Source organism: Arachis hypogaea, chromosome 3 (genome assembly GCF_003086295.3).
Source record: "Arachis hypogaea cultivar Tifrunner chromosome 3, arahy.Tifrunner.gnm2.J5K5, whole genome shotgun sequence".
NCBI classification, from domain to species: domain Eukaryota; kingdom Viridiplantae; phylum Streptophyta; class Magnoliopsida; order Fabales; family Fabaceae; genus Arachis; species Arachis hypogaea.
In genome coordinates, this window is record NC_092038.1 from 85534294 (window position 1) to 85545498 (window position 11205).

The 11205-nt window shown below is 35.9% G+C and overlaps 1 non-coding gene across 1 annotated transcript; it reads right to left on the reverse strand.

The window, feature by feature from the left end:
- Positions 1 to 6685: 6685 nt before the first annotated feature.
- LOC112793411 (small nucleolar RNA R71) lies at positions 6686 to 6789 on the reverse strand. The gene has a single exon (XR_003198103.1). It is a non-coding gene; the product is annotated as a small nucleolar RNA R71 (small nucleolar RNA).
- Between the last annotated feature and the right edge of the window lie 4416 nt (positions 6790 to 11205).

Sequence of the window (11205 nt, forward strand, 5' to 3'; positions counted from 1 at the left end):
AACCATTCATGATGCTGAAATAACAATTTTTTTTCTTTTTCATTTTTTACATAGAATTGAATTGTGTAAATGGTATATATGATTTGAGATAGAGAGTTAGTTAATCTGTTTGCATTTTGTTGAGACATTAATGATTCGTGACATCATTGGATATAGTCCCCCACATACAACAAAGTCTGTTTGAGTAGCAAGACTTTTGTGACTCTTAAAAAGTATGGGTTTGATTTGGTTACAGGATATGGGTCACCTCACAGAATGCACTAAAGCTAGAAATGAAGTCCACACTACTCTCAAGCAAGAGGTACAATGCAATACCATAATTGTTATTGGTCATGACTTTACCTTTTTACTGCACTATATAGCTCATTTAGCCATGATCACTTTTGGTCTTTTCTTTGTATGCTACTTTTGGTCTTGTGTTGTGTTGTGTTGTGTTGTGCTTTCTCTTTTAATAAATAGTATTCATAATCTATAAAGTATAATAAAGAGAAGATAAAGGGATAATGTATTGATGCACACGTTACCAATTGCAGCTTTTTTTGGCTGTGAATATAGTAGTCCATGTTGTTAATTAATTAAGGAGAGATCGATGTGATGAATCAGAGTTTAGTCCTGTCCTGCATTTATTATGTATTGGTCATGCCATAATTAAAATAAACACATAATGTATTCTTCTTTTCACTTAGTTTGTTTACCCCTTCTAGCTCTCATCTTACACTACTTTACCACTTTAATTTAATTTTTCATGCTCTCTGCAATTGCTTCATATGAACTAAAAATAAAAAAAAAAGGAAAAAGAACTCGTGTTGGCCATTGTCTATGAGGGAAGCAAGTCACACCACCCGTTCTTTTCAATGAAAAAGAACTAACACTAGTAATTTATTTATTTTACTTTCTCATGATCTATCATATGTGGATTGATCACTAATAATAAAAAGTTAGGAATGACTTTAACATTTTGAATTTGTCTTATTTCTAAGCCAATTAACCCTAGAAGATAAGCATATATTCTAGGTGTGTTTAGTGGAAAGCTCGTATCTACATTTGTCCTTAGGGAAATTAAAGGCGAAACACCCCATGAAAGTCTCAATGTTGAAAACTAATTAAGTATATCTGAACAATTAATTTATATTTTATATCTGAATTTTTGCTTTGTTAAATAATTATTTTAATTTTTTTATTTTATAATTGCAAATGTCATTATAAATATTTTTTAATTATTTTTCTATATAATTATGCAGGATAATATTAAGGATGATAATGAAGATTAATCTGTTTATAATTGTGGTTTATTGGCTAAGATGGTGGAGTGTTCGGAATGAATATATGTATGGTTGACTAATAATTTTTATTAGAAGATATTTATGTAGGATATAATATTTTAATTTAGTTTTCCGTAGAGTATTAGTAGTAAATTCTAAGTGATCTCATGCTTATTTTGATAAAGCTATGCTTAATTTAGTGTGAGATGTATGAATATTCAAAATTAACTTCTATTCTAGTATTTTTGGATCATTGTAAATATATATTGTTTACAGATAATTTGTTATTTAGAAAAATTATTTAGTATAATTATATATTTATTTTTATTTTGTAATATTCAACTCATTTAAATAAAAATGCAGAATTATTATACATGTAATCATATTAACTATTATGTTGTATTAATAATTATTAGATAATTATATATATATATATATATATATATATATATATATAGAAAAAACAAAACAAGATCTAAGGCTACACTTATATACAATAGCTATAGTATACAAAAAAAAAAGAGGGACCTAAGGCTACGCTTAGAAAAAGTAGCTATGGTATATAACGTGACTACGCTTTACAAGTGATGCAATAGCGTTGAAAAGTGTAGCCTATTCTGGAAAAATAAAAGCTGAAAAGTGTAGCCTTTGGTCCTGGATAGCATCACTTGAAAAGCGTAGCCTATTCCTAAACGCCAAAAGCGTAGACCTTGGTGCAGAAAAGCGTAGCCTTTGAGAATAGGCAATGGCCGAATAAGAATCACCCCAAAAAGCGTAGCCATAGCCCAAAAAGCGTAGCCGTAGCCTAAGGCATCATTTTTTTCACTTTTGGCTACACTTTTCAAAAGTACATGAATGGATATTTTTCTTATAGTGTCATTTGCATCTTAATAAATTGGGTTCATCATTGGGTTTTTAAAGTGTTCATGGGGAAGAAGTAATTCCAATGCTTTCACATTCTTTTGCTTCTAATATCCCCTGAACACATTAAAATTCACATTCAAGCCTCCACCATTATATTAAATGCTTTCAAATTGAGAGGCATTGGGCTTGTTAAGTGATCCTTGTTTGGTGGTGGCCACACCAAACTTAATCTCTAGACTTACTCTTCAAAATTTAGTTTATCCAAATGGTTGTAAGCCTAGATTAAGTAGGTGAGTGGCCACACCAAACTTAGCTTTTTAGCTAGTTCTTAGCCCAATTACTCATAATCAATAAATGCCTTCATCAAGTTACATTTCCAGAAATAGGAGACAAAATAATTCATAAAGCTATCCTAACTATCAAAACTGAAATTAAACTTCCTCAGCTAATATTCACAATCTACTTCTAAAAACAAAACCATAAAAAAGATATAAAGTGTTGGGGTGCCTCCCAACTAGCGCTTCTTTATCGTCACTAGCTTGACGTTCTTCCTTTTTCAGTTGAGGTGGTAGCTCACTCTCCTTTCATCCAGTGAGTCCCCCAGGTAATGCTTGAGTCTATGGCCATTTGCAGTGAAGGTTCTTTGTGTTTTGTCCTCCACAAGTTCCACCTGACCATAGGGGTACACTTTGATGATGGTGAAGGGTCCTGACCATCTAGACTTAAGCTTCCCAGGGAAGAACTTAAGTCTATAATTGTACAATAACACATTTTGTCCTTCAGTGAACTGCCTCCTGGCTATCTTTTGATCATGCCACCTTTTTGTGTTCTCTTTGTAAATCTTTGCATTCTCGTATGCTTGGCTCCTAAATTCCTACAGCTTGTTGAGTTGCCTTAGTCTCTTTTCTCCAGCAGCCTGCTCATCAAAGTTCCATAGTTTTAGAGCCCAGAATCCTCTATGTTCAAGCTCAAATGGCAAGCCTTGCCAAATACCAATTGGTATGGAGACATCCCAATGGGGATCTTGAAGGCTGTTCTGTAGGCCCATAAAGCATCATCTAGCTTCTTAGACCAGTTCTTCCTTGAGCTTCCAACAGTTTTTTCAAGAATCCTTTTTAGCTCCCTGTTGGAAATCTCTGCTTGCCCGTTGGTCTGCGGATGATAAGGAGTTGCCACCTTGTGCTTGACTCCATACTTGAGAAGGAGTGCTTCCAGTTGTTTATTGCAGAAATGTGTTCCTCCATCACTAATGAGTGTCCTGGAAACCCCAAACCTGCTGAAAATGTTCCTTCTTAAGAAGCTCATTATGACATTGCTGTCATTTGTTGCGGTGGCAATAGCTTCCACCCATTTTGACACATAATCTACAGCCACAAGTATATAAATATTTGAGTAGGAGGATGGGAAAGGCCCCATAAACTCAATCCTCCATACATCAAATAGTTCTAACTCCATTATAAATCTCTCTGGCATTTCATTTTTCATGGGTAGATTGCCAACCCTTTGGCATTCATCACATCTCGACACCAAGTCCTTTGCATCCTTGAAAATGCTTGGCCAGAAGAATCCACATTGGAGCACCTTGGCTACTGTTCTTTCTCCACTAAAATGGCCTCCATATCCAGATCTATGACATTGCCAAAGCACCTTTTGTCCTTCCCCATGGGATATACACCTCCCCAAGATCCCATTAGCACACTTTTTGAACAAATATGGCTCATCCTAGATATAGTATTTGGCATCTTTGATGAGCTTTCTCCTCATGTGTTTGTTGATGTTGGTTGGTAGTTCCCCAATGGCTTTGAAATTGGCTATGTCTGCAAACTAAGGGGTCTCTTGGATCATTGATGAGCGGATAATTTATACGCTTTTTAGCATTGTTTTTACATAGTTTTTAGTAGGATCTAGCTACTTTTTAGTATATTTTATAAATTTTTAAGCAAAATTCACATTTCTAGACTTTGCTATGAGTTTGTGTATTTTTCTATGATTTTAGGTATTTTTCTGAATCAGAGGCTGACAAAGGACTACTGATGCTATTGGATTCTGACCTCCTTGCACTCGAAATAGATTTTTGGAGCTACAGAAACCCAAATGGCGCGCTCTCAACTGCATTGGAAATTAGATATCTAGGGCTTTCCAGAAATATATAATAGTCCATACTTTGCCTGAGTTTAGACGATGCAAACTAGTGTTCAACGCCAGCTTTCTGCCCTATTTTGGCGTTAAACGCCAAAAGCAAGTTACAAGCTAGAGTTAAACACCCAAAACAGGCTACAAATTGGCATTTAACTCCAAGAGAAGTATCAGCACGTGAAAGCTTCAATGCTCAGCCCAAGCACACACCAAGTGGGCCAGAAGTGGATTTCTGCATCATTTACTTATTTTTGTAAATCCTAGTAACTAGTCTAATATAAATAGGACATTTTACTATTGTATTTACATCTTTTGATCTCTTGATCACATTTTGAGGGCTGGCCATTTGGCCATGCCTGGACCTACTTTCACTTATGTATTTTCAACGGTGGAGTTTCTACACACCATAGATTAAGGTGTGGAGCTCTGTTATTCCTCAAGTATTAATGCAAAGTACTATTGTTCTTCTATTCAATTCATGCTTATTCTTATTCTAAGATATTCATTCGCACATAAGAACATGATGAATGTGATGATTATGTGACACTCATCACCATTCTCACTTATGAACGCGTGATTGACAACCACTTCCGTTCTACATGAAAATAAGCTTGAATGTATATCTCTTGGGTTTCTAATCAATGATTCACATCGACTCCCCTCTGACAATGGGGCATCTGAATCCGAGATTAGAATCTTTGTGGTATGGGCTAGACATGAAAAATCTCTAAGTTTGGTGTCTTGCATGTTTTTCTTTTCTTGAAAATTTTTCAAAAATAAGTTCTTGATGTTCATCATGATCTTCAAAGTGTTCTTGGTGTTCATCTTGACATTCATAGTGTTCTTGCATGCATCATTTGTTTTAATCCAAAATTTTCATGTGTTGATTCATTTTGTGGTTTTTCTCTCTCCTCATTAAAAATTCAAAAAAAATATTTTTCCCTTATTTCTCTCACAAATTTCGAAATATTGGGCTGACTAAGTCAAAATTTTTTAAAATTTAGTTGTTTTTTATGAGTCAAGTCAAAATTTCAATTTAAAAATCCTATCTTTTCAAAATCTTTTTCAAAATCAAATCTTTTTCTTTTTCTTAATTTCATTTCAAATCATTCTAAAAAAAAATTTTTAAATTGATTTTCAAAATCTTTTTCTTAATTTCATTTCAAATTTTTGAAAACTTTACTAACAATTAATGTGATTGATTCAAAAATTTTAAGTTTGTTACTTTCTTGTTACTTTCTTGATAAGAAAGGTTCAATCTTTAAATTCTAGAATCATATCTTTTAGTTTCTTGTTAGTCAAGTAATCAATTTCAATTTTCAAAATCAAATCTTTTTAAAACTTCTTTCTCAAATCTTTTTCAAAATAAATTTCAATCATATCTTTTTAATCATATCTTTTTCAAAATCAATTTCAAAATCTTTTTCTAACTTCTTATCTTTTCAAAATTGATTTTCAAATCTTTTTCAACTAACTAATTGATTCTTGTGTTTGTTTTACTATTTCCTATCTTTTTTAAAATCACCTAACTACTTTTCTCTCTCTAATTTTCGAAAATCACCTTCCTCTTTTTCAAAAATCTTTTTAATTAACTAATTGATTTAAATTCTAATTTTATCTCTTCTAATTTTTTTTCGAAAACTACTAACCATTTTTCAAAAATAATTTTCGAATTCTCTCTTTCATCTCTTTCTATTTATTTTATTTATTTATTAATACTTCTCCTCCACTCATCAAAAATTCAAACCCTCTCCCTCTCTCTGTGTTTGAATTCTTCTTTTTTCTTTCTTTATTCTTATTCTTATTTTCTTTTAGTCACATAAAGGAATCTCTATACTATGACATAGAGGATTCCTCTTCTTTTCTGTTCTCTTCTTTTTCACATGAGCAGAAGCAAGGATAGGAACATTCTTGTTGAAGCTGATCCGGAACCTGAAAGGACTCTGAAGAGGAAGCTAAGAGAAGCTAAAACACAACACTCTAAAGAGGACTTTACTGAAATTTTCGAAAAAGAAGTAGAGATGGCCGAACCCAATAACAATGGTGGAGGTGCAAGGAAGATGCTTGGTGACTTTACTACACCAAATTCCAACTTCCATGGAAGAAGCATCTCAATCCCTGCCATTGGAGCAAACAATTTTGAGCTAAAGCCTCAATTAGTTTCTCTGGTGCAACAGAATTGCAAATTTTATGGATTTCTATCAGAAGATTCTTTTCAGTTCTTAACTGAAATTTTGTAGATCTGTGATACTGTTAAGACCAATGGAGTTGATCCAGAGGTCTATAAGCATATGCTTTTCCCTTTTGCTATAAGAGACAGAGCTAGAACAAGGTTAGACTCTCAACCTAGAGATAGCCTAAACTCTTGGGATAAACTGGTCACGGCTTTCTTAGCCAAGTTCTTTCCTCCTCAAAAGCTGAGCAAGCTTAGAGTGGATGTTCAAACCTTCAGACAGAAAGAAGGTGAATCCCTCTATGAAGCTTGGGAAAGATACAAGCAACAGGCCAAAAAGTGTCCTTCTGACATGCTCTCAGAATGGACCATCCTTGATATATTCTATGATGATCTGTCTGAATTGTCAAAGATGTCATTGGACCATTCTGCAGGTGGATCTATTCACCTGAAGAAAACGCCTGCAGAAGCTCAGGAACTCATTGACATGGTTGCAAATAACCAGTTCATGTACACTTCTGAAAGGAATCCTGTGAGTAATGGGACGCCTCAGAGGAAGGGAGTTCTTGAAATTGATGCTCTGAATGCCATATTGGCTCAGAACAAAATGTTGACTCAGCAAGTCAATATGATTTCTCAGAGTCTGAATGTTTTGCAAAATGCATCCAACAGTACTAAAGAAGCATCCTCTGAAGAAGAAGCTTATGATCCAAAGAACCCTGCAATGGCAGAGGTGAATTACATGGGTGAAGCCTATGGAAACACCTATAATCCCTCATGGAGAAATCATCCAAATTTCTCATGGAAGGATTAACAAAAGCCTCAACAAGGCTTTAATAATGGTGGAAGAAATAGGTTTAGCAATAGGAAGCCTTTTCCATCATCCTCTCAGCAACAAACCGAGAATTCTGAACAGAGCCCCTCTAGCTTAGCAAATATAGTCTCTAGTCTATCTAAGGCCACTCTAAGTTTCATGAATGAAACAAGGTCCTCCATTAGAAATTTGGAGGCACAAGTGGGCCAGCTGAGTAAAAAAAGTCACAAACTCCTCCTAGTACTCTCCCAAGCAATACAGAAGAGAATCCAAAAAGAGAGTGCAAGGCCAAAACCTTACTTGGTGTGGCCGAACTTGGAGAGGAGGGGAAGGACGTGAATCCCAGTGAAGAAGACCTCATGGGACGTCCTCTGGACAAAAAGGAGTTTCCATTTGAGGAACCTAAGAAATCTGAGGCTCATCTAGAGACCATAGAGATTCTATTGAACCTACTTCTGCCATTCACGAGCTCTGACGAATATTCTTTCTCTGAGGAGGATGAAGATATTACTGAAGAGCAAGTTTCTAAGTACCTTGGAGCAATCATAAAGCTGAACACCAAGTTATTTGGTAATTAGACTTGGCTGGATGAACCTCCCTTGCTCACCAATGAACTGAATGACTTGGTTAGGCAGACATTACCTCAAAAGAAACAGGATCCTGGTAAATTCTTAATTCCCTATACCATGGGCACCATGACTTTTGAGAAGGCTATGTGTGTCCTGGGGTCAGGCATAAACTTAATGCCACTCTCTGTAATGGAGAAACTGGGAATCTTTGAGGTATAGGCAGCCAAATTCTCATTAGAGATGGCAGACAAATCCATAAAAAGTGCTTATGGACAGGTAGAAGACGTGCTAGTAAAGGTCAAAGGCCTTTACATCCCTGCTGATTTCATAATCCTAGACACTGGGAAGGATGAGGATGAATCCATCATCCTTGGAAGACCCTTCCTAGCCATAGCAAAAGCTGTGATTGATGTGGACAGAGGAGAGTTAATCCTTCAATTGAATGAAGATTACCTTGTGTTTAAAACTTAAGGATCTACCTCTGTAACTATGGAGAGGAAGCAAGAAAAGCTTTTTTCAATGCAGAGTCAAACAAAGCCCCCACAGTCAAACTCTAAGTTTGGTGTTGGGAGGCCACAACCAAACTCTAAGTTTGGTGTTGAAACTCCACATTCAAACTCTAAGTTTGGTGTTGGGAGGCCCCAACAATGCTCTGAACATCTGTGAAGCTCCATGAGAGCTCACTGTCAAGCTATTGACATTAAAGAAGCGCTTATTGGGAGGCAACCCAATTTTATTTATCTGTATAATTTTTTTTTTAGGTTGATGATCATGTGGAGTCACAAAAATAATTGCAAAAATTAAAAAGAAAGAAAAAACAGCATGAAAAATACACACCCTGGAGGAGAAACTTACTGGCGTTTAAACGCCAGTAAGGGTAGTAGAATGGGTGTTTAACGCCCAGTCTGGCACCATTTTGGGCATTAAACGCCAGAAAGAAGCACCAGACTGGCGTTAAATGCCCAAAAGAAGCACCAAACTAGCGTTAAACGCCAGAAAGAAGCAACAAACTGGCATTAAACACCAAAAACAGGTTGCAGCTTGGCGTTTAACGCCAGGAAAGGAATAAAAGCTGGTGTTTAATGCCAGAAACAAGCAACAGTCTGGCGTTAAATGCTAGGATTGCACAATAGGGGCATTTTGCCTGCCTAAAAGGAGCAGGGATGAGAAATCCTTGACCCCTCAGGATCTGTGGACCCCACGGGATCCCCACCTACCCCACCTCTCTCTCTTCCTCACACATCTCTATAACACTCTACCCAAAACACTACTCACCTATCAAATCCTATTCTCTTCCCTATATTCTCTTCACTAATCACCTCCGTATCTCTTTCCCAAAAACCCCACCAACCTCACTTTCAAATTCAAACACCTTTCCCTCCCAAACCCACCGAATTCCATTCGGCCACTCTCCCTCTCTTTCCTTATAAATACCCCTCTTCACTCCTTCATCTTCACACATCACAAACACTCTCCTACCCCGTTAGCCGAACTCATCTCTCCCTCCATCTCCTTCATTTTCTTCTTCTTCCCCTTCTTTCTTTCTTCTTTTGCTCGAGGATGAGCAAACCTTTTAAGTTTGGTCTGGTAAAAGCATTGCTTTTTATTTTTCCATAACCATTTATGGCATCTAAGGCCAGATAAACCTCTAGAAAGAAGAAAGAGAAGGCAAAAGCTTCCACCTCTGAGTCATAGAAGATGGAGAGATTCATCTCAAAGTTCCATAAAGACCCCTTCTATAAAGTTATGGCCAAGAAAAATGTGATCCCTATGCAATTCAGCTGGAATTATCATAGAGAAAGACATCCTCGTTGAAGAGGACAAGCCCATCACTAAAAAGAGGATAGAGCAAACAAGAGAGCCCACTCATGGACCTCAACAAGAGCATGAGGAATTCCCTCATCAAGAAATCCCAGATATGCCTCAGGGGATACATTTTCCTCCACACAACTATTGGGAGCAACTAAGGATAGGAGCACCAAAAGCACTAAGGGTGGAACACCAATAGCACTCCATCATTCTCCATGAGATTAGAGAAGATCAAAGAGCTATGAGGGAGGAGCAACAAAGGCAAGGAAGAGACATAGAGGAGCTTAGGCATTCCATTGGATCTTCAAGAGATAGCCACCATCACTAAGGTGGACCCGTTCTTTGATTTTCTTATTCTTATTTTTTCTGTTTTTCAATTTTTATGCTTTATGTGCTATCTATGTTTGTGTCTTCATTACATTATCATTATTTTCTAGTGCCTATGTCTTAAAGCTATGAATAATTTCATGAATCCTTCACCTCTCTTAAATGAAAAATATGCCTAATTAAAAAAGAACAATAAGTACTTGGATTTCAAATTTTATCTTGAAATTAGTTTAATTATTTTGATGTGGTGGCAATACTTTTTGTTTTCTAAATGAATACTTGAACAGTGCATATTTTTGATAGTGAAGTTTATGAATGTTAAAATTGTTGGCTCTTGAAAGAATGATGAACAAAGAGAAATGTTATTGATAATCTGAAAAAATCATGAAATTGATTCTTGAAGCAAGAAAAAGCAGTGAATAAGAAAGCTTGAGACAAAAAAATGGCGAAAAAAAAGAAAGAAACTGAAAAAGCAAGCAGAAAAAGCCAATAGCCCTTTAAACTAAAAGGCAAGGGTAAAAAGGATCCAAGGCATTGAGAATCAGTGGATAGGAGGGCTCAAAGAAATAAAATCCAGGCCTAAGCGGCTAAATCAAGTTGTCCTTAACCATGTGCTTGTGGCATGAAGATCCAAGTGAAAAGCTTGAGACTGAGTGGTTAAAGTTGTGATCCAAAGCAAAAAGAGTGTGCTTAAGAACTCTGGACACCTCTAATTGGGATTTTAGCAAAGCTGAGTCACAATCTGAAAAGGTTCACCCAGTTATGTGTCTGTGAAGTGGTAATACTGGAAAACAAAGTGCTTAGGGCCACAGCCAAGACTCATAAAGTAGCTGTGTTCAAGAATCAACATACTAAACTAGGAGAATCAATAACACTATCTAAAATTCTGAGTTACTATAGATGCCAATCATTTTGAAATTCAAAGGATGAAGTGAGATGCCAAAACTGTTCAGAAGCAAAAAGCTACCAGCACCGCTCATCTAATTAGGACTAAGTTTCATTGATATTGTGAGATTCATTGTATATTCTATTCTTTTTATCCTATTTTATTTTCAGTTGCTTGGGGACAAGCAACAATTCAAGTTTGGTGTTGTGATGAGCGGATAATTTATACACTTTTTGGCATTGTTTTTACATAGTTCTTAGTAGGATCTAGCTACTTTTTAGTATATTTTTATTAGTTTTTAAGCAAAATTCACATTTCTGGACTTTACTATGAGTTTGTGTGTTTTTCTGTGATGTTAGGTATTT